This window comes from Gopherus evgoodei, chromosome 1, assembly GCF_007399415.2.
Source record: "Gopherus evgoodei ecotype Sinaloan lineage chromosome 1, rGopEvg1_v1.p, whole genome shotgun sequence".
Lineage (NCBI taxonomy): Eukaryota > Metazoa > Chordata > Testudines > Testudinidae > Gopherus > Gopherus evgoodei.
In genome coordinates, this window is record NC_044322.1 from 328,868,459 (window position 1) to 328,882,843 (window position 14,385).

Below are 14,385 nucleotides of genomic sequence, written 5' to 3' on the forward strand. Positions count from 1 at the left end.
AGGCGCAGTGGCTAGGGCAGCAGGCACATCCCAGGAGTGTTCCATCACCAGTTTTACTAGGTACTGCATGAGTCCCATTTCCTCTGGACATGCTGTCACTTCCTGTGCTCTCTCTATCAGCAGGAAGCAGTTCATGATTGCCTTCTCCTGTCTAGGAGCCCGATCCTCCCAATACCCTATGGAATCCTCCCGTGACCTAAGGAAACAAATTGTTCCCGACTTTGGTCAATTCCAATCAGAAGATCCTGTAGGTCCTTCTCAATCTCCATGTTCTCTGCAGTGCTGCTCCTGCACTCCTGGCAGAATGGACTCCTTGTCATCACGGGAAGGTCCTGACAAGTCAAAGCCAAGGGTTGCGTTTCTCTGAAGGAAATTAGGAACTAAGGCCCCCGTCCCCCCCATATATAACATAACTGTGTTGCTGAAGGCCACAATATGGATACATTGTTGCATCTGAGGAATGCAGCTGTTACCATCAGCTTCTTTCTTTCACTTTTGCAGCTCACAAGGAAGGAGCTGAGGCTAACAATGGTAAAGTACCTACAATATTTTAACAACAATACTGAAATGTGTACAGTACATCAAAGGGGAGAGTAGGGGTGGGGTTTGGCTCCTTTCATGGGGTATGTTACTAGTTAAATTTTTGTACTTGAAAGGCTGGGCATCATTTGGTGAACATAGCAGTTTTGAAGATACCAGAAGAAAAGAGTCCTAGCGATCTATGCCCGAGAGACGCTTCTGCTAATGGTAATCTATCTATCTATTGGAGGGGTTTGGTGAGCTACAAAGGTGGATCAAGCATATTTTCCCTGCTGTTAAACTCAGGACCTGCTTGAGTTTGCACTTCACCAAAAATTATGCTTGCAGTGTAATTGGAGGCAATTTGGGAGGAAATTGATTTGTATTCTATGCTAGCAGATGGACTTCCCAGTGAAGAGGAACAGAGGACCCCCCACTCAAAAGCCCATCCAACCCCAAACTTCATCTGCATCTCCAGACAGTCCATTCCTTGTGTCCAGGGAACAGCTTTGAAAAGGACATGTGGATAATCTCTGAATTTCTGATTACCATCTCAAGCTGCTTGCCTGTCCACTGCAAAGGGACATGGTATTAGGGTTGAGAAAACAACACCAGAAGGACTCCTTTACACACCCCTGCTTCTCCCAGTACAGGTGAATGTTCCTGCTGACCTAGGCAAAGTCATGGGGACAGATTATTCTGACCATACATTGATCAGCACCTGTTTGTGCTCCAGAGCCCAGGTGGCTGCTCTTGGATCATGATCACCTGTACTGATCAATAAATTTCAGTCAAACACTGAAGTGCTCAGAACAGGTCACTACTACCTCTGGCAATGGGGGTTAAGAGACCTTTATACCTTAGGGCAAGGTTCAGGCAGCATTTTGGGAATGGCCCCAGAGGACTGGTACCCATGGCCTGATACACACACTGTGACCCTGCCCACACTGCACTGTAGAAGGGGTACAGCCATGCCAGAGCTGCAGTGTGTACATTGGGACATTTTACCAAGGATTGTGGTAGCTTCTCCATTAGTGACAGTTTTAAAATCAAAGTGGAATGTTTTTCTAAAATCTATGCTCTAGGAATTGCTTTGGGGAAGTTTAACGGCTTGAGTTATACAGGAGGTCAGATTAGATGATCACAATGGTCCATTCTGGCCTTGGAATCTGTGAATTATTCACTTCCAATGTAGTTACACACACACACACTCTCTCTCTCATATAAAATACTACTTTTTCCTCCCTCACCATTAATACCGGACAGTGTATAATCTGAAAAGGACTATAAGCACTTTAACTTAAAAATATTGCCACATATAAGTATTTTAGGCATATATTTATCGGTTACATTGTAAATAATTAAGAACACAAACTATTACTGTGGCGATTCCTTGAACTGATGAGAATTATTAATTTTTCATAAATAGAAAAATTTCACACTTCCAATGGCATGATTAATAACAAATTAATGCTTACCAGATAATCTTGTATTTTAATTTGTACCTTTATCTGTTTTTAGCAATTTATTTTGATATAGAGAATGAAATGTATGTGCATGCCTTCATGTGATGTGTATTCCAGTATATCCTAATTTTAAATTAAATAATAAAACTATTCAAAAAGAAGGTAAATATTGCAAAGTCAAACACTCCAAAGTTAAGAAATGCCAGAACTAAAGCAACTTTAATTTGGTCTCCTTTTGTGTGTGCATTTTGATAGTCTTTAATTACTTGATCACACACATTCCTTAGGACTTGGTAACATCTCTGGTACCCAGAGGCACAGCAACCTCACAGCTTCCAGGAGGAACTGTTACAGGACAAGTCCCTCTTAGCCCCTGCAACTCTGGGCTAGAACATTTGCATCAGCATCTAACATTTGGAGCTTTTTGCTGCCAGCCTCCAACAAACCTCTATTGAGCATGAGCATGTGCAAATGGTGATTTTCAGAGGCTTATAATTCAGACATATCTGGATAGATTTCCAAGGCAATTCACAGAGCTACCCCTCAGTACTACTCCTGCCAAATTTCAAGCCCCTGTTCCAAAAAGTAGAAGTGCTAGAGCTTCCCTTAAAATGGCTGTAAGAATTTAACATTGGACAACAATAAATAATTTCCTGTAACCCCACTCTTGGCAGTGTCAGGACTGTTCTTTTAAAAACTTTAATTTTTTTTTTGGACCAAATGGTTACATTTTGACAAAGTTGTAAACAATCAAATATAGGGTCTTTATAACAAAAAGTCATAGTAACTTTAATTACAGTTATTGTTTCCATCCCCTATAAGACAAACGTGATCCAAAGATGTATCAGGTGAGGTATTTCCAGCAGAAAGAGGGAAGTATTTAATGCCATTGTACAAGGCACTGGCCTCATCTGAATACTGTATATAATTCCGGTCCCTCCACTGAAGAAGCTGAATTCAAATGAACAGGAGCATAGAAGGACTACTAGGGTGATTAGGAGAATGGGGAGCCTATTTCACCAGAGCAGTTTAAAAGAGCTTGGTTTATTTAGCCTAGCAAAATGAAGGGGATATCACTGCTCTCAATAAATACATAAAGGGAGTAAATACCAGGGAGGAAGAAGAACTACTTAACCTAAAAAAACAATACTGGCATAAGAACAAATGGGTATAAACTGGCCATGAGTAAAATTAGTCTGGAAATTAAAAAAGGTTTGTAAACATTAGATAAGTGAGATTCTGGAACAGCCTTCTAGTACAAGTAGTTGGGACAAAGAAAGTTAACTGGTTTTAAGACAAGTTTATGAGCTTGAATGTATGATGGGGTTCCCTACAATAGCAGGGTACTGGACTGGATAACCCAGGAGGTCCCTGCCAATCCTATATTCCTATAAAAACATCCCAGTGTTAATTAGCTTGATATAAAACTGCCAGTCAAATCTGCCAATTGTGCACAAAATGTTTTAAATATTCTATTAAATTATTGAAACAGCCAATATTCAGTGGTTTTGTACTCTCACAAATACATGTGCAAAATAGAGAAGTATGTTTTAAAATGTGATTCATTTGTCATGTTTCTGTGTTCAAGCTGTACAAAGGCTTCCAGTACCCCTTTCCACAAGGAATACATGCAAACAATGAGACTGAATCTGAAAACAGCTTTTCTGTCTAAGCAAGCTGATAGCACCTTTTTATGTGAAGAATCTGGAAAATATAATAAGTAGAGGAAGCAGTAATGTTGTGTTGAGGCATTTTAAGAAGCTGGTTTAAGCTGCTGATTACTGTGGATGCTAATTTTGCCATACTCCCAGGATTTTATGTTAATTTTATTGCACAAAAGGCTAAAGGATTTTTTTAATTTAAAACTACTGAACTATAATATTGAACTATTAGACTTTCCATGGGTTTAAGTGGACAAAGGGAATATTATGTCAAAGGCTTAATTCAGTCACCTTCAAGCCATTATAGCTCTTGAAATTCAAAGCAGTTAACTGCTATTATCTATTATTTTAGGTCAAAGTTGTTCCTCCACTGTTCCCATTGGTACTCCAAGGCAAACTTTATTCAACACAAAAATATCAGGTCAGAATTTCCAATGAGTCTATTCTGTCTCTTTCTACATGGCATGTTCAGCATGCAAAGGCAGCTCCCTAAGGACCAGCCTAATCACACTTAACTAGAAAACTCAGCTCCAGCCTTTGGCACTGTGTGACTTCATGATTTGATATTTCTTAAGAAGCTATAACACTGAATACATCATAGAATAGAATAGGGAGTTCTCTAGAGCTTATGCTTTCAGTGGAAGGAGTGCTAACCTGAGCTGTGATATCTGGGTACTTCATCCTTTTATTGCTCTTGTTCTGTGTTCATTCCCAAATTATGAAGGCAAAATCTACAATTTACAATTTTTTAAGCTATGTCACCACATTCCACACTTGCTACATCTAACCAGGCAGGGATGAGGATGATTATGTAGCAACTGAAGTGGATGATGACTTGTGCTGAACATTGAAGAGGATAACAGAAATAAAACTTGAATTTTATCTGCAGCTGGATATTGTGCACTTGTACATGCAGTTAGTCTTTGACTGAGGGCCATGGTGGATTCACTGACCATTTTAAAATCAAAATTGGATGCTTTGCTATGAGATGCGCTTTAGGAATTATTTTGTGGAAGTTCTATGGCATGTTTTATAGGGAAGGTGAGATTCGATCAGTGGTCCTCAAACCTTTGTACTGGTGACCCTTTTCACATAGCAAACCTCTGAGTGCAACCCCCTCCCCCTTATAAATTAAAAGCTTTCTTTAATATATTGAACTCCATTATAAATGTCGGATGCAAAGCAGGGTTTGAGGTGAAGGCTGACAGCTCGTGACCCTCCATGTAATAACTTTGCAACTCCCTGAGGGATCCCGACTCCCAGTTTGAGAACCCCTGGACTAGATGATCACAACGGTCCCTTCTGGCCTTGGGATGTTTGAAATATGGGCCAAATGCTGGCCCCTTTCCTCAGTCTTGAGTAAGTGGCCTATTTGCAGGGGAATGTATTTGTGGTATCCCCATTACCCTAGGGCCAGGTAATAAAGGACCCAGTGCAGCTCGTACAGTAGCCTCAGGGTTGCATTAGCAAATATGCAGTGCTACTTATGGGCAGAGGTGCTGGAACAACTTGTATAGTGGGGGTAGTGAAAGCCATTGAACCAAACTGTAAACCCTGTGTATAATGGAAACCACTTCAAGCCAGGGGTTGCAGCAGCACCTATAGAACTCCTCGTTTCAGCATCTATGCTAATGGGGTTAGGTGAGAGGATACATAGTCAAAGCCACTGATTATTTGCTGTGGAGGATGGGGTGCCCTGCGTGGTCTTTCCACACTGTGATCCTGTCCAGATAGCAGAAACTCACCCATTGACTGTTACTTGGTTCAAAGGATTTACCTCTGTATCAGAAAGTGGACAATAGAGATGTAGCAGAAAATATATTTTTTTTAAGTGCAAATCACCATGCTACTACATTGTCAGCTTAAAAAGTGACCCAGGAGGATTGCAACACATTCATATTTAAAGATGGAGCACTGGATCAAATAAACATTTTGATTAAAACATGTGAGCCTTTTATTGCATTCCAGTAGAGGGAAAAAAATTCATATTTTGAGCACCATGTGTTCAACACTTGCAACCAAAGAGCAGATGAAACATTTGATTCATTCACAACAGACCTTTGACTACTTTCCAGAAAACATTTGACTGTTTTATAGATGAGGTCATTCCCGAAGTAAGCATTGAGGGCAATTTATGGTAAGGGCTAAATGTTACCCTCGTGTACCAGAGGCATGGGCTAGAGAATATGATATTGGGAACTTTTCCATGCATCTTATCTCATGCATATGGCTAGCATTTGGTGGCAAAGATTGGGGAGAGTTTAATAATGGAAGCCACATCAGATCATTTGCCATCTGTATTCCATTTATTCTGTTCCATTCTTCTACATCTTATGAAGGAGCAGAGTATAAAATACCAGAGCCCCATTGGCACAAACTAGTGATATAAGTATTACACCTCCACAAACAGCAGCATTCTAGTGTTCTCTCTAGAGCAGGGGCAGGCAAACTTTTTGGCCTGAGGGCTGCATCGGGTTTCTGAAATTGTATGGAGGGCCGGTTAGGGGAGGCTGTGCCTCCCCAAACAGCCAGGCATGGCCCTCCCCGGCCATTCCACCCTGCCTGCTTCTCATCCCCTGACGGCCCCACCTGGGACCCCTGCCCCATCCACGCCTCCCTGTCCCCTGACAGCCCCCAGAACCCCTGCCCATGAGTGCCCCATCCAACCCCTCCTCTCATTTCTGCCTGCCCCCCAAACCCTGCCCCATCCAACCACCCCTTCCTCCCTGTCCCTTCACTGTCCCCAGAACACCTGACTGCCTCTGCCACCCCATCCAATCCCCTCTACTTCCTGACTGGCCCCTGGGCACCCCAGCCCCCATTCAACACCCCTGTTCCCTGCCCTCTGACTGCCTTGACCCCTATCCCCTGACCACTACCCCGAACTCCCCTGCTCTCTATCCAACTCCCCGCCCCCTGCTCCCTTACTGCACTGCCTGAAGCACCAGTGGCTGGCAGCGCTACAGCCGCATCACCTAGAGCACCAGGACAGGCAGCCGTGCCGCCCGGCTGGAGCCAGTCACACCGCCACACAGCACAGAGCTCTGGGTCAGGCCCCGGCTCTTCAGCTGCACTGCCCCAGGAGCTCGCAGCCCCACCACCCAGAGCATTGTGCTGGCAGTGGGGCAAGCTGAGGCTGCAGGGGAGGGGGCTAACCTCCCAGGGCAGGAGCTCAGGAGCCAGGCAGGAGGGTCCCACGGGACATAGTTTGCCCACCTCTGCTCTTGAGTATTCTTAGCTCTGGAGCTGATGGTTTATGAATGCCCTGGGTTAGCACCACATGCATCCCCAAGAGCGTGGTTTGTAATTTGTGAAGAAGACTATCCAACCCAGCTCGCCTAACTAGTTTTTATTCTGTTATCAGCAAGTATTAACTAGTGCTCAATGCTGCTGCTCCCTGGAGCAGCCAAACACATCCATGAGCTGCCTCCCAGAATCCTGCCCTGGCTAGCACGAGCCTGATAATAGACCAGGAACAGTGTGGCATCTCTTTTCATCCTTGCTGACTTGCCAGGGCAGGATATTTTTTTCTCCAATTAATTGGGAAGGGGGAAAGGAGAGAGGGGCAGACAGCAAAAGCAAACAAACAGAAAACCCCCAAACTGGATAAAGTATATATGTGGCAGCAGAAAGTACACAGCAAATGCAAACTCTAATGATTACATATTATATCCAGTTAAGAAGAGATTGTATATTAGAGTCAAACTAAGCTCAAGAACAACTTTGCATGCAAAGATGTGGCTGTGCTTTGTCTAGGAATGTCATATACAAAGCGACATTTAAGTCACCCACCAACTATGTGTAGCCATCTGTATCTAATCTGTCTCCAGCATTTGCTGAGAAATGCAGATTTGTTGTTGGTTAAATATACATTTAAAAGAAATGTTCAATTTTTGGTAGGTTTTATCAATACAAGCTGGCTATTTTTCAAAGTAGTTTTCCTAATATGTGTCATCAAACAGTAGATTTACTGTAAGACACTGCTCCACAGAGGGAGAGACCCAGTGGAAAAAGAAAGATGAAACAACAGAAAGAGGAGCACACCATCTTTCTTGATCCTTTGGGTGTGTTTTGGCAGCGGTAAGCAGCATCTGATAGTGTTTTTATCTTCCATCATGGTTATTTCCTCCTGCAGCAGAGAAGTATCCAGTGAGAAATGGAAGGGGGAAAAAAGGAATTCAACATACTTGTTGCAGAAAGTTCAAAAAGCATATTGTTATTGATATATCATTGATATATTGATAGTTGGGAATTGGTCCTGCTTTGAGCAGGGGGTTGGACTAGATGACCTCCTGAGGTCCCTTTCAACCCTGATATTCAATGATTCTATGATATGTTACCACCAGATTGCCCCCTTGTGTTAGCATGTGATGTTGCAGAGATTTTCCAGCAGGCAGTCTGTGATTGCACACCCTCAGTGCTCCAGCTGAGAGGCAGCTAGTCCAAATCTCTTCCTGGGTAACAGATATCCAGATGTAGCCTAAAGTCCCAAAGAATCAACCACTCTTCTAGGTCCAGTGCTTAACCTATTTCTGGCATTCCACTGCCTTTCCCCAGCTCTGTGTCAAGCAATCTTGGTCCTACCAGTCCTCCTGAGGCCTCCAGAAGTCTCTTGTGCTTCAGCCCTTCACAGGGGCCAGCCTTCATGTCTGCTTCCCCTTCAGACTGGGATCTTCTCCTTAAAGTTATCACCTGATGCCTCCCAATCCCACCCTTTGTGGCTGAGAAGCAACTAGTTAGGTACATCTATGCACCTGTGCCATAATTAACTGCTAAACCCTTTACAGCCTATAATGGGTTTCACCCCATCACATATAAACCAAGTTTATCTCAGATTTCAGAAATTAGTTAAAAAATATCTTTTGTAGCAATCGAACAGGTTTAAGAGTAATGGAATCAATACATCAAGTGAAAAAAGCAAGATAGAGCAGAGAAATTTAAAAAAATCAGGAAACTCACCCCACTGCAGGCAGTAGCAGATATCAGGGCCTTGCAGGGCAGTTTCCTGCAGAAGGAGAAACCAGTGGTGCAGAATCTGGGCATTTTGTGAGTGAAACTATTTAGACCCTAAACAGAGGTGGTCACAGACAACATGCAGGCAAGTCCCTCATATAGAAATTTCAGCCCAAACACCACTGCCTGCTTTCCAGGAAGCAACTCTGCCCCAAGCACTGACTCCAGTTAGAGAGATTACGGGACATGGAAAACTCTCTCATTGTTTGCAACAGCTTCACCGAAAGAGCTTGCATCATAAAGCTAACAACAATACAGCATTTCTTCAAAGATTGTGCACTGCTTGCATAGTAAGAAAATGAACTTGTGAGACTGCATAGAACACCACCATCTAGTGAATACTCACCATACAGGTAAAATAGAGAAAAGCAGAAGTCTCAAGTAAAAATAATGTAGAGTGCTGCTCATTTGACTAGAGTATCCCTTTGTGTCTAGCAATGAAATAAGCACTTAAGAGAGTGAGGCGAAAAACATATCTTGGTTGAGTTTTGGCACACTCACAAAACATCTGGGCAAGCAGTGAAAATATGGTAAAATTGAAATGTTGGATTCCAAACAGAAAATGGTTGCATGACTTCTTATAAAATGACTGACAGTCAATTATGAAATAGAAAACCCATGGCAAATGCTGGGCTCAGATTTGTTTTCAAGAAAGGGGGGACGAGTGATTTTTGTGGTGCTGTATTTTTTTTGGAAAAAAGTTTGCAATAGTGAAAAGGACAAATGTCACAAACATTTGAGGGGTAGGGAGGGAATAAGCTGACATTGGCATTTGTAACAGTTTTCAGTGGGTTTCCACTGTTGTGGTATTCAGAGCAGAGAGCATTGTCAAAGAAATAAAAAGAAAGATCCTGCAGAGGTAGCTCAGGCAATAAATAAGATTGCCCTTGATGAGATGGCTCTGGTGAATTCATCTTTGCTTCATTTAATGGGCAAATTCAGCTTGCCCTTCTCATTTGCATATTCAGTGTGGCTTGATGTCAGTGGCATTATTTGCATGCATAAGGCAAGCAGAATTTGACCTCTATTATTGGCTCTGCAACATGTTTGGTTTCTTGGATAGTGACATAGGATATGGCTACACTACGGGATTATTCCGATTTTACATAAACCAGTTTTGTAAAACAGATTGTATTAAGTCGAGTGCACGCGGCCACACTAAGCACATTAATTCGGTGATGTGCGTCCATGTACTGAGGGTATCGACAATTTCTGGAGTGTTGCACTGTGGGTAGCTATCCTGTAGCTATCCCATAGTTCCTGCAGTCTCCCCCGCCCATTGGAATTCTGGGTTGAGATCCCAGTGCATGATGGTACAAAAACAGTGTCGTAGGTGATTCTGGGTAAATGTCGTCACTCAATCCTTCCTCTGTGAAAGCAATGGCAGACAATCATTTCACACCCTTTTTCCCTGGATTCCCCTGGCAAATGTCATAGCATGGCAACCATGGAACCTGCTTTGCCTTTTGTCACTGTCACCGTATATGTACTGGATGCCGCTGACAGAGGCGGTACTGCAGTGCTACACAGCAGCATTAATTTGCCTTTGCAAGGTAGCAGAGATGGTTACTATCCCTGTTGCACCATCTGCCATTGTAAATTGGCGATGAGATGATGGTTATCAATCATTTTGTAGCGTTTGCAATTTGCTGCTGTCATGGGTGCTCCTGGCTGTCCTCGCTGAGGTCGGCCGGGGGTGCATGGACAAAAATGGGAATGATTCCCTAGGTCATTCCCTTCTTTATGTTTTGTCTAAAAATAGAGTCAGTCCTGCCTAGAATATGAGGCAAGTCTACTAGAAAGCCAGAGAGCAGAGCCGCTCTGGGTCAGAGCCCCAGAGATCCCAAAGAAATGATGAGCTGCATGCCATTCTAGTGGGTGCCCCTGCAAGAAACCTACCCATTGCTTCCCTCCTCCCCCAACCGTCCTGGGCTACCGTGGCAGTGTCCCCTCATTTGTGTGATGAAGTAATAAAGAATGCAGGAACAAGAAACACTGACTTTTTAGCGAGATAAAATGGTAAGGAGGCAGCCTCCAGCAGCTATGATAGTCCAGGCAGGACATTAAAGGGTAGGGGGGAGAGGATCACAGCCACCTGCTGCTATGATAGTCCAGGGAGTATAGAATCTTTTCTTTAGACACAAAGGAGGGGGGTGGCTGATGGAACTCAGGCTCCAGCTGCTATGATGAGGACGGTTACTCAGCATTTTGTACTGTCTGCCAGGAATGATAGGGAGTCATTCCCATTTTTACCCAGGCGTCCCCGGCCGACCTCACCGAGGCCAGCCAGGAGCACTCACCAGCTGATGACAGTTTTCCACCATTTTGTACTGTCTGCCATCAGGAAAGGAAGGGGAGGGGATGCTGCTGTTCATCGCTGCAGCACCGTGTCTACCAGCAGCATGCAGTAGACATACGGTGACATTAAAAAATGGCAAGAAACAATTTTTTCCCTTTTCTTTCACGGGGGGGAAGGGTGGGGGGTAAATTGACGAGATATACCCTGAACCACCCCAGACAATGTTTTTTACCCTTCAGGCACTGGGAGCTCAGCCAAGAATGCAAATGCTTTTCGGAGACTGCGGGGACTGTGAGATAGCTGGAGTTCTCAGTCCCCCCTCCCTCTCTCCATGAGCGTCCATTTGATTCTTTGGCTTTTCGTCACACTTGTCACGCTGCACTGTGCTGAGTCCCTGCTGTGGCCTCTGTCTATCATAGCCTGGAGATTTTTTCAAATGCTTTGTCATTTCGTCTTCTGTAATGGAGCTCTGATAGAACAGATTTGTCTCCCCACACAGCGATCAGATCCAGTATCTCCCATACAGTCCATGCTGGGGCTCTTTTTGGATTTGGGACTGCATCGCCACCTGTGCTGATCAGAGCTCCACACTGGGCAAACAGGAAATGAAATTCAAATGTTTGTGGGGCTATTCCTGTCTACCTGGCCATTGCATCCGAGTTCAGAGTGGTGTCCAGAGCAGTCACAATGGTGCGCTGTGGGATAGCGCCCGGAGGCCAATACCATCGATTTGCGGCCACACTAACCCTAATCTGACATGGCAATACCGATTTCAGCACTACTCCTCTCGTCGGGGAGGAATACAGAAACCTGTTTAAAGAGCCCTTTATATCGATATAAAGGGCTTCGTTGTGTGGACGGGTGCAGGGTTAAATCGGTTTAATGCTGCTAAATTCAGTTTAAATGCGTAGTGTAGACCAGGCTATTGTGGAGGGTTTTCTCACTGGATTTAGGAGTGGGGCAAAAATAAAGGTGATTGGGGGGATCCTGTGTAGATGTCGGAACTTTCAGATGAGTTCACAATGGCATTAGGTATAAGCAGGAACCAAATGAAAAGGGGAAGAATGAACAAAATCAGCCACAAACAGTGGATAGTTGTTACAGCTGACAGCTGTTCTGAGGCCACAAAGTACATCACAAGCTCACCTCTTCTTTATGTTTTCTTTTTATGAGTCCTTCCTGCTACCAGAAAATGGAACAGAAACCATCTAGATTTAGGAATTACAAGTGAATAGTATTTCCTTATGTGTCACAGTGGGTAGCTTGGTGTTGAAAATTGTTATCTCTGGACAAATTATAGATATACCACAGATTTTCAATAGTTTTCTGTAAAAGAGAATGTAATTTATAGTATTTATTTATCCTCCCTGTTTCCTTCAGATTAACAGGGATTCCCAGGTTAATATAGTGCAGGACCTAATCACATATTCATGTTATTAGAACCCTAACTTGGAGGACTGTCCACAGTTGACTGTTGTGTGGTAAATTATGGTGGGACTATGAGAGAATGAGCAGAGGAGGTGTGGTGTTAGTCATTGTGATACGTTGGAGCATCTATAAGTGAATACTGTGGCATGTTTGCTTTTTGTATTAATGAAAATATATGTGTATCTTCAGTGAATGCATTTAGAAAATACGTTTAATAGAAAAAGGAAAACCAAGACATATGTCCCATTATTATGTTCCATCTTTCTGTCTTTTCATCCTGTTCTTAATCATACTGTCCAACATTTTTCTCTACTTGTCTTTTTCCTACACAGCAGTATATTGAAGGGGCTAGATCAGAGATCGGCAACCTTTGGCACGCGGCCCACCAAGGTAAGCACCCTGGCGGGCTGGGACAGGCTGGTTTACCTGGCACATCCGCAGGTTTGGCCAATTGCTGCTCCCACTGGCCGCGGTTCACCACTCCAGGTCAATGGGGGCTGCGGGAAGTGGTGGCCAGCACATTCCTCACCCCGTGCTGCTTCCCACAGCCCCCATTGGCCTGGCGCTTATCCTGGCAGGCTGTTTGCCAAAGGTTGCCAATCCCTGGGCTAGATGTAGATAACTGTACAGTGTGTACGTCATTTGGTTATGTCTGTAGTTGCTAATTGACCTATCCAATGTTTTATAGCTGTACTATAAAGTCATCAGTATATCCCAGTGTTGGGTTGTTCATCCTTGCATTCTACTCAGGTTAACTATGGCATATTAGTAGGCGCTATCTACAGAGTCTACAGAATTGAGAAGAGCATGTTGTGAATGGTAGTTACTCTAATTGCAGTGATAAAATTACTTTCAAGTTCTATGATAGCTGCCCAAAATAAAGTGGGCCAAGTCCTGTGAAGTGCTGAGGACTTACATTTCCCACAGGAGTTGTAGGTTCTCAGCACCATTCTGGATTTAGTCCCACAGTACTGCTATACTTTTAGAGTGTAGTAATGATATAGCTGTTGCATTTAATACTTTTCCCCTCCACAATTTTAGAACATACAAACTCTCTGCTGAACAAAAGATATCAGTGATGAAGTGAGCTCATATTGTTGTATCCCAGAAGCTGGGGACAGATGTAGAAGTTTAAATATCCATAAGGAATAAAATGGGGGCATTTACAGTGACCAGGAATCAGTTTATATTGATCAGGAACCAGTGACTGGTTCCTGGTCAAAAGATTCAAATATTGAGGAGTTCTTTGAAGTGTAGATGCACCTAATCTTTATGTTGAAGCTCCTACTGGTAGAATAATTGGACTTTATAAAAATACTATGCTCAAAACAGTTTTTTTTTCTGGAATTGAAAAAGATACGGAAAAGAGCAATGAAAATGGTTGGGGGAAGGAACAGTTTCCATTTGAGGAGAGATTAAAAAGACTGGGAGTGGACAGCTTAGAAAAGAGATGATGAAGGAGGGTTATGAGAGAGGTCTTATAAAATCATGAATGATGTGCAGAAAGTGAATTGGGAAGTGTTATTTACCCCTTCACATAACACAAGAGTCAGGGTCACCTGGTGAAATTAATAGGCACAGGGTCACCTGATGAAATTAATAGGCAGCAGGTTTAAAACAAACATAAGGAAGTACTTCTTCACACACCACACAGTCAACCTGTGAAACTTGTTGCCATGGGATATTGTAAAGGCCAAAAGTATAACTGGGTTCAAAGATGAAGTAGATTAGTTCCTGGAGGATAAGTCCATCAATGGATAATAGCCAAGATGGTTGGGGTTGCAACTTCATGCTATGGGTGTCCCTAAACCTCCAACTGCCATAAATTGGAACTGGATGGATCACTCAAAATTGCCCCTTTTTGTTCATTCCCTCTGAAGCGTCTGGCATTGGACACTGATGGAGATAGGACACTGGTCTAGATAGACCATTGGTCTGACCCAGTAAGGCCGTTTTCATGTTAAATTAACATTGAACTCTGAAAAGGATCCTACTGTGC